The sequence below is a fragment of the Pelobates fuscus genome, chromosome 1 (genome assembly GCF_036172605.1).
Source record: "Pelobates fuscus isolate aPelFus1 chromosome 1, aPelFus1.pri, whole genome shotgun sequence".
NCBI classification, from domain to species: domain Eukaryota; kingdom Metazoa; phylum Chordata; class Amphibia; order Anura; family Pelobatidae; genus Pelobates; species Pelobates fuscus.
The window spans coordinates 227,141,178-227,165,572 of NC_086317.1; the positions used below are offsets into that span (position 1 = coordinate 227,141,178).

The following is a 24,395-nucleotide window of genomic DNA, read 5'->3' on the forward strand; positions in this document are numbered from 1 at the left end:
GAAGACAGCCACTAGCGGCCTTTCCTAGCTTTTCATGCAGTTCAACTCTGTGAAACAACTGGAAGTCCCCACACTTTGCATGAAGATTTCCAGAAAACATTGATGTAATGCTTTCCTATAGGGAAGGTCTTTGCATATGGCGACGCTGGAAGAGGTAAGTGAATAATGTGGTTTTAAGCCCTTAATCACAGAGTGCAAGAGGAACACTAAAGCTATAGTGCTGCTTGGAGTGTGAACGGTGAGGAAGTTAAATTGACATGCATTTAAAATCTTAGGCCAAATATCTGAATTGGAATCTTTCAATAACATAGTCATCATAACAGCTGAGCCGATTCTGATTATAGAGAATTTCAGAAGTTTCAAAACTCTGTGTTGATCATGGATGCTCTCAGTCAGAAGAAGGGAGTCCCGTTTCTATAAAGGTTTCTTTTTCCCCCTTTGATACTTTTTGTGGAACACAAGGACTCATTTAGAGCTTATAAATCTCTGGTACTTATTTGGGTCCCATAAACATAATCGTGGAACACAATGGGGACTGCAGAGAGCACATCTACAAACAGAAATGCCACTCTTCCAGTTAAAGTCCAATGTAGATTTTATGGCATATGGGAAAACATTTTGAGCCCCTCATTCTTCCTATAATTTACTGCTGTCTAGATTACATTTAAGAGTCAGCATGAATTTAAAAGTGTCCAATAGCCCCTGCACTTTAGCCTATTTTCAACAGCTGACTTGTCTGCTGTACGCATGCTTTGATTTAAGGTTACAATACGTAGCATATAATCTATGCATATATTAGAGAGAAACAACTAAAGACAATGTGACATGTGTCCAAACTAGGCATGTCTCAACAGATATGATGTAAAGAGGAGGCATTTTTAGACTGTAGCACATTTATTAAATATGAGCCACTAATGTAAATGAACTCCACAACAGGCTTACAATGACAAACATTTTACTGTAGAGTGTGATAAACAAGATAGCAGTTCATCCCAAAAAGGGTTTCCTAAGCCTTGCCAGGTTTATTGTACTATCGTGTAACAAAATTGATCAGGCATTTCTGTTTCAGTGGCTTGAGGGACCCTGTGAGCTGAACTCAACCACTGACAGACAGACATCACAGAGTGTGGATCATCTTTATCACCCAGCTAGTAGAAAAGCCTAAACAGAAAGAGCTAAACTAAAAAAAGATGAAAACGTGTAAGAATCGAATATTCTACAACTTTTATCTAATTAATTTTAAAATGGTTTGATCATTATAAGTCTCCCAGGTAAAAATTATTTTAATGAATACTTTAACTTAAACTCTCTGCTATTTTCTATCTTGATCCCATCACACTAGGCTGATTTTGAAGGCAGCCCCAGACAACAGATGTCACAAAAATGGTCATTAACATCCCAGCATGATGTGTAGTCTGCTTCTGTGAGTACATGGGACACTGGATCATTTAACTTGGTGTTTACACACCAACTAATTACCAATAATGCAGTTACATTTTTAGACTCAGTGGATGAGTGTCTGCCAGTAGGCCCCATATATCACATGTGACTAATACTAACAGTTATATTACAATACTAAATATCATAATAATAAATACAGTAGTATATGAATACATTGTTCAAAGTACAACTTCCACAAACCTTTCTATCCACTAACCCTTTACTCTATTTTTGGTTGACAAAAATCTATGAAAGCTGTAATTCAGTAATATACAGAGATGTGTTTGAATACCAAGATAGCAAGATCCTTCTGTAATTTACATATACCTCATTGCTTGAAATGTAGAACACTTTAATGAAATAGAATAAGCACGTATATAATAACTGCATGCAATTCTCCGCACTGTAAACATAAAGAGCTTCCAATCTTTTTAATCCACAAAGTTCACGAATTTATGCTGCTATCAAATGAAACCAATAAAACGCTTGGCATATCTGTTTATCTTAAATGCCAAATGAAAACATTTATTTACCGATAGCATGAAGAGTGATTATGCTTTACAAAAGAGAGAATGAAAACAAATCATGAATGATATACCCTTGTAACAGGTAGAGAGCAGCTATCCATATTTCTCAGGTTAAAAGCAATCAGCACTGCATTTTTGTAAAATGTTCTTTCTTTCTACACTTTTGCAAAAGGTCTAGACTGGTACATTAATAACCACATGTACTATCCTTTGAGAACCGACTTGCCAGCCAAGCAAAAAATTTCTGCTCAGTATTACAGTAAGTGATGTGATATTTGTACAAAGGAGATGCTTGTTTTCACAACCAAGATGCGCAAAAACAAATCATAGATCCCTGAAAAACTCACTCATTGTCAAATACCAACGGCTTAGACACAAATTAAACACAAGTATTCCGAGTCATACGAAGTGAAAAGGGGCACTTTTTTGTTTCGAATATTGATACTGAATATTGTCCGTTCATATCCTGGGGTTTGTGAATATATTTGTAGAAACCTCATAGATTAGAAGTTGTCACTGTGTGACCATTATATGGAAAGAACAGTGGAATGGTAGTCTAGCCTCAGGGCATAAACTATTGGTTATGCTTGCTGAAAGAACGTGAGAATCATTAAATCAGAGAGAGTAACAGAAAACAACATAACAGTCAGAACTCGATAAACGGGAAAACAGGGACAGACTGTACTTTAGTCTATAATGATGTACATTTCCTATAGCTCCACCTACTCTCCTGTAAACTAAAAAGACTTATTGTGAATTCTCAGTAAGGTTGCTACTGGAATACTCCTCAATAGTCTTGATCCCTTCTCATTGGTTTGGTGAGTGCATTCAGGAATTTACACTTCTAACTGGATAGACCTTGTGTGAGACCTACATTTTATAAACACATTTACAATTTATAACTAGGCATTGGTTTAAGATAGGTGCAGATTGCAATATTGTGCATTTAGTGGTCTATTGTGCATTTTAGTAGTGTAATGGACTTGGAAAACAGAATACCAGAAACAGACCATAGATGGAAAGTTCAATATTCAATACAGTGAATCTAAAACTGACTACAATTAAACATGAGAAGTATGTGTTGGGCATATCTGGGACTTAAAGGACCACTATAGTGCCAGGAAAACAAACTCGTTTTCCTGGCACTATAGTGTTAATAGGTCCCCCCACCCTCATGGCCCCCCTCCCGCCGGGCTGAAGGGGGGGGAGGGGTTAAACACTCACCTTTCTCCAGCGCCACGCTCCCTCGTCGCTGGGGACTCTCCTCCCCCTTCCGACATCATCGGCTGAATGCGCATGCGCGGCAAGAGCTGCGCGCACAGTCAGTCAGTCCATAGAAAAGCATTTTCAATGCTTTCCTATGGACGCTGGCGTTTCTCACTGTGAAAATCAGTGACAAGCATGGAAGCTGGATTAACCCATATGTAAACATAGCAGTTTCTCTGAAACTGTTATGTTTACAGTAGGCAGGGCTAACCCTAGAGGGACCTAGCACCAAGACCACTTCATTGAGCTGAAGTGGTCTGGGTGCCTATAGTGGTCCTTTAAGATAGATATTTAATGTACAAAAATCACCAAACCAAAATTCTACAATCCATGTGTATGTGTAGGTTCATCCCCATTTCTTATTTTCTTTTTAGAACTGAGCAGCCTCAGCATTGGTATTTATATATATATATATTCCAGTGCTGCTATGATCACAACTTTGTGGGTGTTACACTGTTATAACTTTGTTTCCTTCTGTGATCAAACCACACTCTACTTGGGGACACTTCATTGCCAGCTCATTGGTATCTGAACACAGTGGCATTGTCCACTCTATTCCAGTAGAGTGAAGTAACTACAGCTCGTGCTCTGTAGTTGCTGTGATGATGAACAAGATAATGATCTGTAGGAGAGTTTTCCTGCTTGGAATCAAGGCCAATGTTGACTCTATGCTGAAGAATTGATTGACAAGTGCAGGAGAGAGCTATTTTTAATTAGTTTTTCCTTATTGTACATTTGCTACATTTGCTTAGATGAAACAGAATTTAATGTGTGTACCATAACATGTGCGTATACTGTAAGAGTCTAACAATGCATACACTTATCAATCAAAAAACTTGCTACCACTTCACCTCTTACAAATGCAAACCTCATAGTTGGTAGTTAAGTTAGAACAAATATTGAGCATGTTAAACTGGAATTTAAAAGGGTTAATACAACGAAATCTGGAGGATTTCTATTTTTATACTAAAATATATTTAAATGTTTTGTTAGATGATGGGTTTTGTGATGTCAGAACACACAGATATTTCTCTTAAAATAAATTTTGAAATTTGACAATCAGCATTCTTTGTGCCGTGCATTGTTCAAATACATTAATGTAAATTTGTTTAAAAAGGACCATAGTGAAAACTGACAATGAACAACTGTGTAGGGATGCATTAAAAAAGCTAATTGTGTTCATTTGAAGTAGTGCTCTCAAATGTATTATGGACATAGCAGAACAGTGTATTTCCAGATTCACATTTACAGTATGTTAGGTATATTAAAGTCATAAGCCACGAGCTCTAAATACAAGATTTGATCACATTCCAACAATTTGATCACAATGGTATATTCACTCCTATCATATAGATAAAGTAGCCAGTCATTATTGTGGCATAAAAAAGTAATGATAAATTAAAAATAGTAACTTTGTGATTAGATCTAGGAGATCTTACAATTTAATCTATGTGACTGTAATTCATGAGCACAGTATATTTGTGTTGTGGTATCCAGAAGAAATAAATAAATTTCAAAGGCTTCATTCTAGAATCTCATTGCACTGTTGATCAATTACACGATTTAAAATAAATGAAATGATATGTAATTAAACAGACACATGTAATATTTCTTGGAAGTTGCACAGGCATTTTTGTGCAGGTAGAGTGAGACTGGCATCATCCGCAAGACACTGGTTTGAGTGATGTGTTAATTTAATCAAAGAGACAGTTTGAAATATCAATTTGTCTTTGCATGAGAATATCCTAATGGATTATCTCTTTAGTTTAAGTCTTCCCTATAATGCAGATGATATTTTGAGAACAAATACATTTCTTATTTGCATTGTATAAAATCTGTGAATTCTAAAGTGAACAGATTTTTATAAAAACAAACAATACGGTTTCCTAAAAGACCCAAGTAACCAGAAATAATATAATAATCACTTAATTCTTGATGGGTTGAATTCAGTGGCAGCATTGCACAAAAAGAAGGTTTTCATATGCCTCCCCTGATATTCTGAGATGGCTGTTCCATTAAACCCACTTCTTGGATTTCAACTTCTTCACCAAGGAAGAACTGCACAAGATTCAGTAGCTTTAAGCCCTTAAGGACACATGACATGTGTGACATGTCATGAGTCCCTTTTATTCCAGAAGTTTGGTCCTTATGGGGTTAAGTAAAGACTTTTGTTGTGGTAAAATAAACAATAAAATAACAACATGATTCTTCCTGCTCACAGGGACTAATGGTAAAAACAAGTGATGTTTACAAGCAATCCATAAAACCCTCTGATTGAGAGTCCTGTTGAAATGTCCACCATGGAGTCACCAATGAGAAGATGAGATTGCAGACATTTAAACTGAACTTTTGGCGGGAGGGTTTTATGGCTTGCTTGTTTGTACATTTTGCTTGTTTTTATTATTGTTATTAAGGAAGTCCCTGTGAGATGGAAGAAATGCATCGGACCTCTTATTTTACTGTTTATCTTATCACAATAAAAGCCTTAACTTCTACCTGTCAAAACTCATGGATTATTTCCGTGGTGAAGACATTGACGTTCAAGAAGAAAGGTTTAATGGAAAGAGCCCCTCTACCCAGAATATTGGTGGAGGCATCTTTGAAACTTGCTTGCACCTAATGTGTTTTACTTCTGGAAGACAGCCGCTAGAGGTTGACTTAACCCACAATGTAAAAATTGCAGTTCATAAAAACGGTTTCACATTGCAGGTTTCAAAGGACAGGACCACTGCACCCAGACCTCTTCATTGAGAAGGAGTCTGGGAGACTTTAGTGTCCCTTTAAGGAAGTGATGTTACCACTGCTTTAACTATTTTTAGTAAATCTAATCATCGAATGATAAAAAGAAAAGAAAATGGCATATAAGAATTCTATGATATCCTGCTTATTTATTGACATATGTTCAGATGGAATAAAGAATACATGAGAGTTGTTTGTGCAATGCAGACTTTAGGCCCCCTTGAATTTCATGCAAACAATGTAGCATATGCTTTATTTTCTAGATGCCCAGTAGTCACCATGCTTTGCCAATGTGACCATGAAAATACACGCTATTCATTTTCCCCATATGTTTGTATAATTTGATTATTTCCGAGCGCTTGCTCTGAGACAGATAAAGATTTTTCAATACTCTAGTTTCTGTGAAGCCATGACAAAATATTCTTATCTTCAATAAAACATAGATCAAGTCATAATACTTGACATTATTTTATAGTAACATGTACTTCAGCAAACTGACCGGACTTACTTTTGTTTGTGCAGTCTTTTTTTTTTTTTTTTTAAATTCTTTATTTTTCTGTGCATGAGATAGGATAACAAGCGTATATGCCATGCCCCAACAGCAGTAGCATGTTTCAACATATACAGAGTAGAACAGTTGTGGCATATAAAATAAATGCACATTTTTTTTTTGTTGGTTATCAAGAGAGAACAAGCTTAGTATGAGTATTTTAGTATGCGTTCATTGCAGTAACGTCTAACTGACATTTAGCTTAAATGCAGGTACATGGTTAAGAAACAAATAATAATAATGAACTGAATCTCAGCCTGCGTGCCACAAGGATGAATGAAAGTTATTAAGCATTTACATACATGCATATTATACCATGTCGAGATGGCCAGGCATTGTACATCACTTTAAGACATGGCTTGCTAAGGACTTGCATCATTACAGGCTGTAATAATAGGCTAATAAAGACGTAGTTGAGTACAAGCTGATATTACCTCTGGGAGACCGGGCCCTGTTACAGAAATGATTGGGGCACTTTCGCTAAACAAATTAAGCTAAAACAAATTAAACTGAAAAACAACATAAAATGATGTGGCTGGCAGAGGCTTACTGGCTGAGTCAAGTTAAGCTGAGGGCACAACATTTGGTAGGTGTCTAACAGTTCACATCCGTGTAATTTTATTTTAATAGAGACATCAGGCCACAGTTCTATTCTGTCAGGTGGCTGGCAAGAGTAGAATGTCTAAGGACAGAACTGTGGGAGACAAGATGATCACCTCAAGGCCCTTGCGGCCGAATTCCAGTTCGGTTAGTGAGGTCAGTTCATCAGTGGTGCTGGAGCTCGCCTGTGTAGTCCCCAAATTCTGCAGGTTTATTTCCGCGGGCCACATAAAACAACCATGTGAGTCTCTGCTCTGCCAGTTTCCTCTGTGTGCTTCCCAATCTACCGCTGCATGCCGGCTGTCAGGTGTGTATGACGGTGTTTTCGGCAGGGCTGTGCGGCTCTTTACGTTGGAGACCAGTTCTCTGCTTGGCTGAAAGGTAAGGTTTTGCTGGCTCATTGTGCCCTCTTCGCTCCGCCGGTTTCTGGCCTGCTGAGGTGCTGCAATGCTGTCAGGCCGGTACGTGAGCAAAGAATATCCCCTCCCTCTGCCATGAGCGCACATGGCGTCCACCATTTTGTATGAGGTGCAGAGGTCGCCGATCCGGGTGGTCTCGTTTCTGGGCCTTAATTATGTTATAACGGTCGATGTCCCAGGGCAAGGACCGGGATCACCCCCCCCGGTCCAGAGGGGGGGGAACAGGGCCGGTTCCGCTCTGCTCTGGGCCTGCAGGTCAGGCACTGTTAGGCAGGATAGTGGGGCAGCGGCCGTCCGCCCCACTCACCGCCGGAGTAGGCCCCATCTGGGGCTTCAAAGATTCCTCCTCCAGGGGACTGTAGCTCAAGGAGCCAGCCTCTCCCCAGATCCAGTGCCTCCTTTGGGCCGCTGGTCTTGCTGTCGGTCAGCTTTAAGTTAAAATTTGTTGTTTTAGGGGCTTAAAATTCAGAAAATTGCAGGAGCTGTTCATGCTTTTGACCGTCCAGCTCGGCGGTCCGGACCCGCCCCCTTGTGCAGTCTTTTTAAATGGTATTTGGAAATGTATAAGGTTCAATGATATACAGTCAAAATGACAGATTTACAAAATACTAAATTTGTAGGCAAAATGATTTAACTTGATCAAAAAAGGGATTACAAGACAAGGTTGGATCAATATTCAATATTGATTAATTCTTTAGTAGGTGTATACCACACCTGTAAGCTGGTCAGAATTAGGCTTAGACTAAATTATAAAAAAAAACAAAAAAACAAGGGGCGATGGAAAAGAATATGAATATGAATATTTGTAGACATAAAAGGACCAAGGACCAAGGAGATAGAGAGAATAGATAAGACTCACTCCTTCCTTATGAGTAAAGCATAGTGAGGGGTGAGGCTTGACTTCCATATTCAGAGCTCCTACGGACAGTATGTCTTAGGAGCTTCTCAGGATGACTTATTTTGGCATAAATCACAACATAGACATCAGTTCATACCCTCATAAAATGCTGAGCTATTTATTTTTTTAATTTCTTACAGCTGATTTTGAAAAATAGCTTTGTTTAGTGGCTAGACTGTGTACCTCAGCATCTCCAGAACTAATTTTGATCCCTGTCTCTAAGCCTGTAATTTCTCCTAGGCTGGTGATTGTTAGCCTAACCACACTAGTGTATCTCAATAGAGGGTTTATACAACTTTTGAGACTATTTCCTGAAATGGTACTTGACTCAATATAGCTCCCCTCAACACAATGGAGCACTAATATTACACCATGAGTGAGTTCTCATTAGGTATTGGTCATGCACTGGAGAGACTGCTAACACCAATCTACCTCAGTATCTCTGTCTATGCTCTTGCCCTGGGATAGAGGATTACGAGAGAGAGTTTCATGCTCCAGAGCCGGTGGGTTGGACAGAGGTCTGGCAAAGCTCAACTACACTACATGAATTGACTGGCAGGATAGCCACTTGGACATTGCACCCCTCGGGCCAGTGCACCCTAAGGCAGCAGTACATGCCGCCTTATGGTAGCACCGGCCGGGCATAGTGACTGAGCTACATACACGCTGACATACAGGTACACTGACATAGGTATACAAACACACAGGTACATATACACAGGTACACACGCCATCTATAGAACCATGTAGTCTCTGTGTTGATCAGGCTTATTTTTACTTTTGAAGCTTTGGAACACAGAGTCACATGACAAGGCAGCCATTTTATAGAACTGTATTCTTTTTCCTGTCTACTGTGTGGGTGGGGCAAATCTATTTGTTTATGCTGCCATGGGTAAGAGCCAAGGAAATTACCATTATAATGAATGCATTTTTCTTATTGTTTTTGCTTGCTGATTATTTTGTATCTTTTGCAACTGCACAATATAATAAACATTGAAAAAATAATGATCAAATACGATATAGAATCAAACAGAGTGGGAGCATAAAAGAATGATTCAAGAAATTGTGGAGAAGGATCAGAAGGTGAAGATTGGAACAGATAAAGAAGATCCAAAACAAAATTCCTCTATCCCCTGCCCCCCCTGGCGAAAAGATAAGAAAACATAGATTCTAGACAGGTAAGGATACAGTTGGGTTTTAACTGTTTTCTTTTAATATAAAAAATGTAAATAAACATAACTTATTCTGTGAAGATTTTTTTTTTACCTGGGTATGTTAGATAAAAATAATTGCTAAACTACTATTTCAAAAATGCAATCATTGTAAAAAACAAATGCATGTTTTACTTTTTACTTACTCGTTTAACACTACAAAATGCCCTTTGTTAAGCTAGAAGTTAATTAAAGAAATACAAACACTCTGACAGGTTAGTGGACATTGAATACTACTTATATACAATGATGTATCCATTAGTATCTGGATTTACTGCTTTTAGATGCTGTGCTTAGACTAGTTGAATAATTAACCACATCTGTGGGAACTTACTAAGCACCATGGAGAGCGTTCTTATCTACCTTCAGAAAAATGACTGTTTATGGAGGTGGGCACTCTTGAGCAAAGAAAAAAAGCGAGGGCCACCACTAAAGGAAATTAAGTAAGTTCATAACTTAAACACAAGTCCTAAAATTCAACAGAATTGGATGTCCACCTGTCTACTAGCCCAGTTCAAGAACCTGACGAGATAGATTGCCAATTCATTTCTCAGCAGATATAGAAAATGACATAATTATCTAGCACCACCATTCTCTAGTTATATGAGCCAGCAGGGAAGCAAACAGAACATTTGTGACATCAGAACTAACCAGCCAATACATTCTAAACTACAGTTCTAAACTTCAACAGCCCTTCCTGACACAGAATATATGCAATAATTGACCTTGTTATATTAGCAATGTAAACACAGAATTACATTTTTAAGTACATTTATCAGGATTTTAAACAATTAAGATTATCAATGTAGCTAAAAATGTTGGAAAGCAATAATCATTATTCCTACAAAGCTAAAGGATCATATAAAAAAAATTCAGATTGAATTGCATGATGTCAAACAATACTTGCACCTTAACTCTGTCCAAAATTAGCTGGTGAGACAACTAAAAGAACATATCTCCCTTCCTATGGAATAGCCTGCCTACCACCATCAGACTCTCCCCTAGTCTTGCATCTTTTAAGAAGTGCCTTAAAACCCATCTCTTTAGGAAAGTTTATGGCTAGCCTCTACCTTACATAATTGCCTCTTGCTCTCTCCTAAATGGCAGCACTCTACTCTCTCATCCAGCTCTGCTTCACTCCCAGTTTATTGGATTGCTATTTCCTGTCCTATTGTGTTTTACACCCCACCTCCTATAGAATGTAAGCTCGTTTGAGCAGGGTCCTCTTCAACCTATCTTTCCTGTTATTTTTTTTGTAATTGTCCTATTTATAGCTAAATCCCGCCTCTTATAATATTGTAAAGCGCAGCGGAATCTGTTGGCGCTATATAAATGGCAATAATAATAATACAGATAGTGCCTTTTCCTTAAACCCATTCAATAAATGCTATTTATCTACCCACATGCACTGCAGACCTAGCCAGACTTTTCAAGTATAAAAAAAAACATGAATTAAGTTACTTGTACCAGTTAACTGAAGTGATATCAGCTCTCTCTCTCCAGGGGTTTTGGATATATAACTTTCTACCTCTGAAAACAATGAAAGGGCCACGCTCTCCTGCTGAAAACAATAGACAGACCATTATTATTTGGGAGATCTAAGCCACTTCTTAGTCTCTAAAGAATGAGCAGACTCTCTGTATTTGTTTGATTTTTTTTTTATGTGTTAGTGCTAAAATCACTTTTTGACAAGTGTCAGCAATTTCACAGTTATTTACTACAAACTGTAACTGCCCTTCACAGAGACATTCCACAGAGGACATCTTTCATTATCCTTTCAATATGGTACCTTTCCAATGACTTTGAGTTGCATACTTGAGTGCAAATACTACAGAAATAAATTACAGACTGTAAGAAGAATATATGAATCTAGTACACCTATCCATCCGACATTCACAAAATATCATCTTTCCACCTGTGACTTCTTAATAGCATAGCAACCGTAAATTATTAAACACTGGTGAAAAGGTTTGGCATACTAATGCTCATGTATATTTTTTTCCACCACCTCTATGTGGAGTGCAGGGCCTGATTTTTTTGTAAATGCAATCATTAAATTTAAGTAAAAAAAAAAAAAAAAAAACTATGAATATTTGATGTACCAGCTGCATGCGACATGTCATGATTCCCTTTTATTCCAGAAGTTTGGTCCTTAAGGGGTTAAGGTAATTAGTGACTATGTAGGGGGTTGATTGAAAAAAAAAAAACTGTTGTTTTCATTTTTCCCCTACTGTGAGTTTTCTAGGTTTTTTGTTAGCTGTTGTAATCTAAATCCTATTTCTATCATTACTGTTTTTGCCTTCACTTTCTAGATATAGATATGGATCATCATAAGATCAAAAAATGGCTTGAGTCTCAAGTTGCTGAGATTCTGTTGGCTTCACTGAGCATTGTGCAAGTTGTGTGGCACGGTTGCCTATTCCTGCATAACACAAGCAGAACATATACAAAAAGTATTTCACCAATATTTATTCACAGCCAGCCCTAAGGTTTATAAGAATTATCTAAGAATTCTTTATTAAGACTGTTTGTATGTGACATGCAGTGATGGAATTAAGGACCCTGATGTAAAAAATATTTTTTGGGCTCCTCTCTAGTGTACTTTTGTGTGTAGGTAGTGTTGGTGTAATGTTGGTTTGAGTGAAATGGTGTGTTTGTATAGAATTTTTGTGTTAGTGTTTCATTGCAGATAGTGTTTGTATGAATGGTGATGTACACTGCATGTAGTAGGGGGTAACAATACAGTAGCACAGGGAAATATAGCATTTGCAGGGAATTCTGAGCATAATACAAACATACACATTTTCTACATGGTATAAAATATAGGCCCAATGTTAGATGTCATTGCGTGATGCAAAAATGGACCGGTTTGTCTAAATGTAAATAAAAAGGGATGCCCTCTGTTTTTGTTAAGGGTACATAACACATGGCCAAACTGCATTATAGTGACTATTCACATTACACTTCTCTGTGACCACTAAAACTCTTCTATAGCAGACTCTCATTAGTCAAATTTCGATTCAGAAGCTTCTAATGTAACAATTCATGCTTCAGGTTTTCATGGATCTGTCAGTATAATGTATAACCCAGGTAAACAGAAACCAGTTCACCTTAACTATCTAGCAAGATGGAAGGTAGATAATAGGATAATTTCATTTTACCAGCCGTTACGGTGACCAGGCTTTACGCATTTCCTATAAAAAGGTGAAACACACCTGCAAACTGGTGGAGAATAGTCAATCAAGAGTCAAGGTCAAGGAATCCAGAACTAAAACATAGTCAAGGCCAAGAGTTACAAACATTGGCATAGTAAATCAATAAAAAAAAGTTATACAAATGACACTAAGGATGTACTCTTGGGAAAAGAAAACCATGACAGGACATAGAACAGATAAGATGTACGTTTTTTTAGGGACTAGAAGGAACCTTTTGTAAATATTGTATTGCCAGAAGGTGCCACATATTTTGGCCTAAGTGACCCTGTAATACTTATCTTACTGTTATCATGCACAGCCTGAGGATTATGAGAGCATGACCAGGGTAGAATTCACAATTATTGCCAAAATGGTACATATTGGCAAATTGCAATGCCCAACGAAGCAGATTGGACCAAGGTAACATGACAGGAAGGAGACTGAAGGTCGATTGGTGATCACACCATTATGATTCCTCTACTTGTGCTTCAAGCATGAATATCTTAAGATCCTATATTAGATCTGATGTTGAGTATGACAAACATGCTGCTTTCCTTTTGTAGCTTCACCGAATAAAGCACAGACAATAATGAATGATGGCCCCACTGGATCTGACGCTATCACCTATATTATAAATAAATGAGGCTGTATTGTTGTGTCTTACCATTGTTTCTGGTTCTCTGCATTTCTTGTGACATCAGAAAAAATGCCATTCATTGTAAAAAGGTATAGGAAAGGATGGAACACCTTATAAACTGTTCGACAGCATGTGTGGTGAAGGCATTGTTTAATGAAGGTTTAAATGGCCTTTCATTCCTTCCCTTGGCACACTTGTCATCTTATAGCCAGCCTGGTGAGCTGGCATTCATCTATAACTGCACGCAGTTCATCAACTCTTAATGATATTTCTATTACTGGAATCCTGCTGCAGAGCTGGCCGCAGTAAAACCTATTTTTCACACAACGATATGAGTTGTCAAATATACATTAACTTTTCTATACTAACATTGCCGTATATCACAGGAAATATAACATTAAGGAAATGCATCTTGTATATAGTGCTGTCAAGAGCATTTGGCATGTAAAAAGTACGTTCAAGAAGCTTAAATCTACAGCAGTAAAACAGAGCATTGGGTAATAAAACAGCTCCCTATGCGTCAAGGACACAATGTTGGCTATTATAGAGCTTCATCTTTATAAAAATGTATTAATGTAAAAAAGTACAATAGTAAGTTTTAGTGTTCGTGATATACAGGTTTAAAAATAAGCCATTTACAGGAAGATATTTAAGTCATGGGTTGAAACATTTCTTTAGAATTCAGGAGCCTAACATTATTTAGCTATATTAATGAGCTGGGAATTAGTCAATTCTACAGTTCTTTATATACAAATTGTATGCCAGCAGTAACAGCGAGAACAACAGAGCATATATTGACATTACAAAAATATAGTGCCTGTTGCTTCTAGGTTCTGTAGATAGGCCCTGCAGCATTGTATATGTCAATATATGCTCTGTTGTTCACTCTGTTACTACTGCTGCTAGCTATATATATATATATATATATATATATATATATAGAAAATTCAAAGGAATGGTTGCACTCACGTAATTAAAAGTCCAAAGTTTAATGGAAAGATTTAAAAAAATCCAAGATCAACGTTTCAGTCACTACTGACTTTCATCAGGATCATGAAGTTAATGAGACATACAGACATCTTATATACCCTATATAATTATACCAATTAAGCAGATGATGGCAATAAACATTAATATAAATAAATGCATTAAATCAATAAATTGGCTTACCCCCAGTGAAACCGCTGTGTTGCCGGCGTTCCCCTGTGCCCAGTGCACATGCGCTTACAGGCCATGTGCACTGGGCACAGGGGAACGCCGGCAACACAGCGGTTTCACTGGGGGTAAGCCAATTTATTGATTTAATGCATTTATTTATATTAATGTTTATTGCCATCATCTGCTTAATTGGTATAATTATATAGGGTATATAAGATGTCTGTATGTCTCATTAACTTCATGATCCTGATGAAAGTCAGTAGTGACTGAAACGTTGATCTTGGATTTTTTTAAATCTTTCCATTAAACTTTGGACTTTTAATTACGTGAGTGCAACCATTCCTTTGAATTTTCTGGATATTGAAGCTGTCTTTGGTTGGCACCCGGTTCTCAAGGGGATTCTTTCAAGCGTGAGTGCAGGAGCAATATCGTTTTGTTTTTTTATATATATATATATATATATATATATATACACACACAGTATCTCACAAAAGTGAGTACACCCCTCACATTTTTCTAAATATTTTATTATATCTTTTCGTGTGACAACACTGAAGAAATGACACTCTGCTACAATGTAAAGTAGTAAGTGTACAGCCTGTATAACAGTGTAAATTTGCTGTCCCCTCAAAATAACTCCACACACAGCCATTAATGTCTAAACCGTTGGCAACAAAAGTGATTACACCCCTAAGTGGAAATGTCCAAATTGTCAATATTTTGTGTGGCCACCATTATTTTCCAGCATTACCTTTACCCTCATGGGCATGGAGTTCACCAGAGCTCCACTGGAGTCCTCTTCCACTTCTCCATGACGACATCACAGAGCTGGTGGATGTTAGAGACCTTGCACTCCCCCACCTTCCATTTGAGGATGCCCCACAGATGTTCAATAGGGTTTAGGTCTGGAGACATGCTTGGCCAGTCCATCACCTTTACCTTCAGCTTCTTTAGCAAGGCAGTGGTGCTCTTGGAGGTGTGTTTGGGATCGTTATTATGTTGGAATACTGCCCTGTGGCCCGGTCTCCGAGTCTGCTTCAGTATGTCACAGTACAAAGTGGCATTCATGGTTCCCATAATTAACTGTAGCTCCTCAGTCCCAGCAGCACTCATGCAGGCCCAGACCATGGCACTACCACCACCATGCTTGACTGTAGGCAAAACACACACTTGTCTTTGTACTCCTCACCTGGTTGCCGCCACACATGGCTGACACCATCTGAACCAAATAAGTTTATATTGGTCTCATCGGACAACAGGACATGGTTCCAGTAATCCATGTCCTTAGTCTGCTTGTCTTCAGCAAACTGTTTGCGGGCTTTCTTGTGCATCATCTCCTTCTGGGACGACAGCCATGCAGACCAATTTGATGCAGTGTGTGGCATATGGTCTGAGCACTGACAGGCTGACCCCCCACCCCTTCAACCTCTGCAGCAATACATCTATTTCCCTAAGACAACCTCTGGATATGACACTGAGCATGTGCACTCAACTTCTTTGGTCGACCATGGCGAGGCCTGGTCTGAGTGGAGCCTGTCCTGTGAAACCACTGTATGGTCTTGCCCACCGTGCTGCAGCTCAGTTTCAGGGTTTTGGCAATATTCTTATTGCCTAGGACATCTTTATGTAGAGCAACAATTCTTTTTTTTAGATCCTCAGAGAGTTCTTTGACATGGGGTGCCATGTTGAACTTCCAGTGACCAGTATGAGAGAGTGTGAGAGCGATAAAGCCAAATTTAACACACCTGCTCCCCATTCACACCTGAGACATGACACTGGGAAGGGAAAATGGCTAATTGGGCCAATTTGGACATTTCCACTTAGGGGTGTACTCACTTTTGTTGCCAACGGTTTAGACATTAATGGCTGTGTGTGTTATTTTGAGGGCACAGCAAATTTACACTGTTATACAGGCTGTACACTTACTACTTTACATTGCACCAGAGTGTCATTTCTTTAGTGTTGTCACATGAAAAGATATAATAAAATAATTACAAAAATGTGAGGGGTGTACTCACTTTCGTGAGATACTATGTATATATATATAAATATATATGATGCAGAGATAATGTATATGAAAATAATGAATATAAAATTGTTCCATCTTTCTTTCTCATCTCTGTCTAGCTACTGTTCTCTCACTTTCTTTCACGTTAAAGCTATAGCTCTTTTTTCCATATCTAGCTAAAGCCACGCTGATCGGTGGAACACTTCAAATCTGTGCAGATCAAAAAAGATCTCTGCAAATGCTCCAAAATAAAGAAGTACTTCTCTTGCAAAAGCCAACTTTCTTTTAACAGTTTTTGCTCAAAAGTAAAACATGGCATTTTTTATATGGGAGTTGTGTCAAGGCAAAATGTACAGATATTCCCAGCCTTGTTACTGACATTGAGATTTGCATTAAGATTTTTATGACACTAAATATATAAACAATATATAAATAACTGCCCCTGAATTATTAGTGATAGGGTTATTCACCAAACACTGGATTTTGTCAGAATGGGCAAAATTTGGTGAAAACTACTAAATTCTGACCATCATGGCCATATTTACAAAAGCCAATTCCAATCAGAATTTGGTTGAAGAAAAGAGGATTTAAGAAGAAAGAGGATATTTAATGGTAAGTATATATTTTTTTACAGTTTATATTTATAGGGGCACCCTCACTATTATTAGGGTGAGGGGTAGTCAGGGCATAGGCATTTTTTAATTGTTGGGGTGGCTATGGGGAGGCAGGATAAGGTTATATTCACCACCCCTTTTATGTTTTTTTCTTATAAGCCCTGTCTACCATGCATGGGTGTGTCCTGCAGGGGACATATTAAATTAATAGCCACCCACTGCCCATCAGTAGGGGCTAGGGGACAATAGGTTTTCCCATTTATTTTAATTATAGCCCTTACTCATTACCTGCTGACCAACAGTGGGGACACAAGGTACACTAGACTCCCACCCACACTTTTTTCCTTTTTAGTGAGGGACAGTGTACAGTATTCTGTTTACCCCATTATTTAATTTAAAATCCCCACCTGATGCCCATGCGTGGGGGTACTAAATTGGGGACCTATGCCAGATTTTTCCACCCCATTATTTTACAGGCGGACTTTTCTAGTGACTGGTTACCCAGTTGTTAGCTTATAGTTTCCATGAGCAACCACTGGCTGCTCAATTTATAGCAGATTTCAGCCATCTGGCAGCTTTTGGTCCAGCTGATATCTGGCAAAAATCCAGGCTTATTGTTAAATATTGTAATCAATGTCTAGATTTTGCAGTTCGAATAGCCCCATACAACAACAAATGGTTTTGCCTCATTTGGTATGGAGCCACTAGGACTTGATTAATAACTCTGAATAAGTTTGTGGGGAGAACAATATTTGGCTGCAATTATAGTAAAATATTTTTTTCACTATTATTCATGTGTTCATTCTGGAGGAGATCCATACAAATGTTGCAGCTTCTTAGAGACCTACCTCTGTGGTCTCTTTAAAAAATATATACATATACAACACAAATATGGGAACACAGGAATTCATGTATGCAATATTAACTTAATAGAGGACGTTCCTTATAAAAAGTAATACATTTAATTAAAACATGTATTTTTCAAAGATAATTTTTTATGATCAATTTTTATGGATATTTTTTTATATATATAACATTTTTAAATATACTTTTTACACATTTGTTATATATATATATATATATATATATATATATATACATACATATACAATTTTCAAATATTTTAGGTTTTTTTAATATATTGTTTTCTCATGTATGATATTTTTCTTATATTCATTCCAGATTTTTCAAGTCAGATACATGTAAACTTCTTATTTATGTCTTTGATTTACTATTCCTGCACCTATGCACCTCTTTCTTTCATTACATATTGTTGTGTAGAGACACCGTTCTTAAGATGAATGTCTGATGCAAGCATTTTAGAAATAGACACATTGTCGCTATAGATACATGAAGTGGAATGCATTACCTGACAATGAATGTTAACGCAAGTCTGGACAGAAGCCTATAGGACAGGCCCCTTACAGAATGATTGGGAGGTGGGGAAGAGGAGCAAACACCCCCAGGACACTAGAGAAGGGATATTTAAACAGCGATATACTGAGAGGCTTTCATGCTGCATTTCGTATGTATCAGATTTTTTGTATTATTTTATTAATTTATCATTTTATGGGTCCCTGAGGAAGTCTGCATGGTGAGAGGATAAAACGCGACCTGGAGTTGTTACTTGATTTTAATTTTTGATGCTGGAATAAACAATTTTTTAAAAGTTAAAAGTGCACTGAAACCTTCTTGACATCACCTTTTAACATTGTGTGAGTGCATCTGTGGTTTATCTATCTAATGGTGTTACACAGTAAGATGTTCTTTTTTTTTAGCTTCAGAGAAGTTTTCCAATATTTGTGTAGTATATGTCAATGAGATTGTTGTAGATTTATAAAAAGTGTCATTATTAGAAACGTGGGGTACATTTCTAAAAGTGGAAAAATCACTATATAACTCAATTGTGCATTCTCAATGATTACACTAATTTCCAAAGTGATTTCTCTATATTTAAGAACAAAGTCCCACTTTGCTATCACTGACACTTTAATAATACTCTTGGTTAAAAATATATATATATATATTATATTATATTAAAAAATACTCAATACCTACACGACATATACCCATTCGATCTCACACTCACCCATATAAAATACCTGGGCATATCCATCCCGGCAGACCTTTCCCTCTGCTACGACCTGAACTACACACCTACGATCCAAAATATCACCCGCGACATAGACAGATGGCAAAACATGCCGATATCATGGCTAGGACGGCTGGCATCTGTCAAGATGAACGCCTTACCGCAACTTTTATACCTGTTCCAAACCCTCCCGATCCCGATATGCAGTACAGATTTTAAACAACTACAAACCAAAATTGATAAATTTATATGGGCCAACAGACGCGCCAGAATAAAAAGACAAACCCTATACGTGCCCAACAAACAAGGTGGTCTAGGCCTACCACACCTCACCCACTATTATCAGGCTGCACAACGAACGCAAGCACAGAACTGGCACGTTACACCAGGGGCAAAGAGATGGGTCGACCTAGAGCATGACATTTTTGGCAGGGACTTCCCCTCCATGTAAATATGGCTACCTGGACCAGCAAGACCCCCCCTGCCCCGAACATCCCCCGCAATCCTAAACAACATCAAGGTATGGGATAAACTAACGCACAAAAGTGGGCTTACATCTCAACCATCACCACTAACCCCCATACTCAAGAACACACAATTTCCCCCGGGCACGACGCTCAAAGACTTCACCCGCTTTGAGGACAACGACCTCACTAGGCTATACCACTTCTACAAAGATGACCAACTGATCCCATTTACTGAACTCCCACAAACCACCCCCTTTCACACCTTTGACATGTTCCGCCACTTACAAATAAAAAGCTTTCTAGAAACACCGACAATAACACAGGGGGGACCAGAGCGAAGATGCTTTTTGAAAAACAATGCCTACAAACACCAGCACGCAAAGGCCAAATATCAGAGATATACTCACACATAATACAACACATTAAAGACGGAGCACTCACATATGTGTTGGCTTGGGAGAGGGACATAGGTCCTGCGGAGAACCCTTCAGACTGGGCCGATATATGGGAAGCCACAGCCACCATCTCAATATGCGTTAACCATAAAGAGCAAGCTTACAAGACGCTCATGAGGTGGTACATCACCCCCCTAAAACTCAAACAGATGGGCAGGTCAGACACTGATTCATGCTGGAAGGGCTGCGGACAGAGGGGAGCGTACCTCCACATGTGGTGGGAGTGTCCCCACACAGTGCAGTTATGGCACCAAATAGCATCTATGGTATCACAGATTCTACATACAAACATACCACTTGACCCATGAATATGGCTCTTGTCCAAACCCCTGGCAGGCACTCCAAGGGCGCAAAACAAACTTATTGCCAAAATTGCTCTGGCCACGAGAAGAGCAATTGCAGAAAAATGGGGAAGCCCGGACACGCCAGCAATAGACACAATCAAGCGGAAAATCAAAGACACAATCAAAATGGACGAAATGTCCGCACTAATTCACGACACGACTAAACACTTCAATAAAATTTGGGACCCTTGGTTCTACGAATTACCGAACCTCCCTTAATCAACAAAGGGGGGACAAACCTCACACGATGGCGCAACATTCATATCCCACCTACAAACACCTCACAGACCCCATGCCCTCAACCACCACCCACCCCCGAGCCCAGTCGGCCCCTCCACCCCAACCTAACTGACACACATAATGCACCACAACCTTCAGACCCAGAACCCACCATAACAGAAACCGCACGACAAGGGCCCTCTCATAACACATCCCTCAAAGAACAACCTAACCCACCAACCATACAGCACACAAATCACCCCCTCAGAGGGAGATCAACTAATCACAAACGACACCTGAAAACACCCAGAAAATAACAAAGGGCAAACTCACTTCAGGACCACGATAACAAAAGGGTGAAAAGATGAACTCATGGAAAAGATCACACAGTGAACACAGAAAACAGCCACCCACCAACCAAAAGGGATCAGAGCAACACAGCCTACTCCACAGGAAACACAAAGAAATAATACAAAACCAAAACAAACTACCCATGAACACTCAACCACAACACACTCCAGATCGAAACTCCAATACCAGCTGACACCCACACACACGCCTAGACAACACCACAGACGACAACACACGCACCGACCAAAATGCTACACAAGCTCACAAGCTACGAAGAGACCAACAAACACCATACACACACCCCCAACCCACCCCCCACACCCAAAGACTCCAAAGAGAAGTGATGCAAGCCAACAACCCAACTAGCCAACCCACATAATCACACAACCGAAAGGTACACAACAAACCTGACCCAAAGCCTAGTAAGAGGATACTACACCAGAATAACCACAAAAGGTCAATTCAAAAGGGCACCCTTCCCCTTCCCCTTTTCTTTCTGTACCCCACCCCAACCAGTAGACTACTGAACTACCAAGCAGAATAAAAAAGTAAGCATTTGGTAAACAAACAAATAATGCAAACACTTAGAAAGAACGATGTAACCAAATGTATTGAAGAATGGTACGACAGGATAAGCAAATGCAAATGCTGTATGAACTAAATCGCAACTGTCTACCCCCTGTTTCTCTTCTGTATCCTCACCCCAAAAATCAAAATCTTTATAAATAAAGAATTTATAAAAAAAAAAAAAAAACAACCGACACCTTGAACATTGCACAGTATAGGAAAGTATAAGACATTTCTAAAGTTCAAAGAAGCATATCTTAAAAGTGACTTGTTCTTTGAGAACTGGGCATTCTGACCTGTCAGTTTTTTTTTTTAAACCGTTACTTATTATCTCAATCATTTATACTATTGTTATATTAAACCATATTTTTATTCTTTTTGGATTTGCTATGCTTAATATTATAAAAGTTATCAAATAATACATATATACAAAACATGGATATAAACATGAATATAAAAAAACTTTATTATAGCAATTTTTATTTTTTCATTAACCCCTTAAGGACCGCTGACGGTTCAGGACCGTCAGCGGTAAAACGTGCGTTTGGACCGCTGACGGTTCTGAACCGTCATAACGGTTTTGGGCTACTTACCTGATCGCCGTCGGTCCCACGGCGGCGATCAGCTCTCCTCCCGGTCCAGGGGGACTGCCTGTCTGCCCGGGCAGTCCCCCCTCGGCAGATCAGGACCCCACGGCCATGTGATCACTCGATCACATGACCGCAATAGGGGTCTGTGTATCTGCCTGCAGGGGGACTGTCTGTGCTGACAGGCAGTCTCCCTGCAAGTGAAAAATCAAAAATAAAGTGTAAAAAAAAATCTGTGTAAAAAAATAATAATATGTGTATATATATATGCTATATATACATGTATTATATCTATATATACCTATATATAATATATGTATATATATCATATATATAATGTCACACTAAGTGTATTTTTATATTTATATATACGTATATAATTATAAAAATACACTTATATTTAAATTACACACGGATATATACAATATATATAATAACTATATATATGGTATATATATATTATTATAAAATACAAATAATATGTTAATAAAAATAAATAACAAAAAATAAAAATAATTTTTAATAATTAAAAAAAAATTATATATATATATATTCAGTTTTATTCTAACAGTATTTTGATATTGATATATATATATTTATATCAAAATACACTTAGAATGTAATGATATATATATCTATGTATAAATAAATAAATAAAAATAATACGAAATATACATATGTCCACATACATAATTACATAAATAATTTCATAAATATACACGTAGACGTCAAATATATAAATATGTATATATATTAAAATTCTACGTGCATATTTATGTAATATTTTTACCTAATTAAGTAATTTTAATGATTGCAATTTGAGGGACCTGCCTGCCAACCCAGGCCAAAAGTCCAGATAATTTAATTTGCTAGCACTGTGATTAACCCTGTAACTTTCTATGACACCCTAAATCCTGTACATGGGGGTACTGTTTTACTCGGGAGACTTCGCTGAACACAAATATTAGTGTTTCAAAACAGTAAAACATATCACAGCGATGATATTGTCAGTGAAAGTGAAGTTTTTTGCATTTTTTACACACAAACAGCTCTTTCACTGAGGATATTATTGCTGTGATATATTTTACTGTTCTGATACACTAATATTTGTGTTCAGCGAAGTCTCCTGAGTATAACAGTACCCCACATGTAGAGGTTTTATAGTGTTTGTGAAAGTTACAGGGTCAAATATAAGGCTTGATTTTACTTTTTTTTTTTTTATTGAAATTTGTCAGATTGGTTAGGTTGCCTTTGAGAGCGTATGGTAGCCAAGGAATGAGAATTAGCCCCATGATGGCATACCATTTGCAAAAGAAGACAACCCAAGGTATTGCAAATGGGGTATGTTCAGCTTTTTTTAGTAGCCACTTAGTCACAAACACCGGCCAAAGTTAGCGTTTTTTGCATTTTTAACACACAAACAAATATGAATGCTAACTTTGGCCAGTGTTTGTGACTAGGTGGCTACTAAAAAAGACTGGACATACCCCATTTTGAATACCCTGGGTTGTCTACTTTAAAAAATATGTACATGTTAGGTGTTTTTCGGGGATTTATGACAGATAACGGTGTAACAATGTCACTATTGATACATTTAAAATATATATATATTGAAACAGCAATTTCCTACTTGTATTTATAGGCCTATAACTTGCAAAAAAAAGCAATAAAGCATGTAAACACTGGGTGTTTTTAAACTCGGGACAAAATTTTTAATCTATTTAGCAGTTTTTTTCATTAGCTTTTGTAGATAAGTAAAAGATTTTTCAAGTAAAAGTCCAAAAACATGTTTTTTTTTTTTATTTTTCACCATATTTTATTATTTTTTTTAAATACAATATATGACATAATATATATACTGGTATGTAAAGAAAGCCCTTCTTGTCGTGAAAAAAACAGTATATAACTTATATGGGAACCGTAAATGAGAGAGTGGAAAATTACAGCTAAACACAAACACCACAAAAGTGTTAAAACTGCTCTGGTCCTTAACGTACAAACATCGCAAAAACAGGCCGGTCCTGAAGGGGTTAATGAGAAAAGTGTTTCCTC

At 37.9% G+C, this 24,395-nt stretch overlaps 1 protein-coding gene across 1 annotated transcript in view; it reads right to left on the minus strand.

The window, feature by feature from the left end:
* EPHA10 (EPH receptor A10) overlaps positions 1-24,395 on the minus strand; it is a 568,155-nt gene that overhangs the window by 273,846 nt on the left and 269,914 nt on the right. The window lies entirely within an intron of this gene.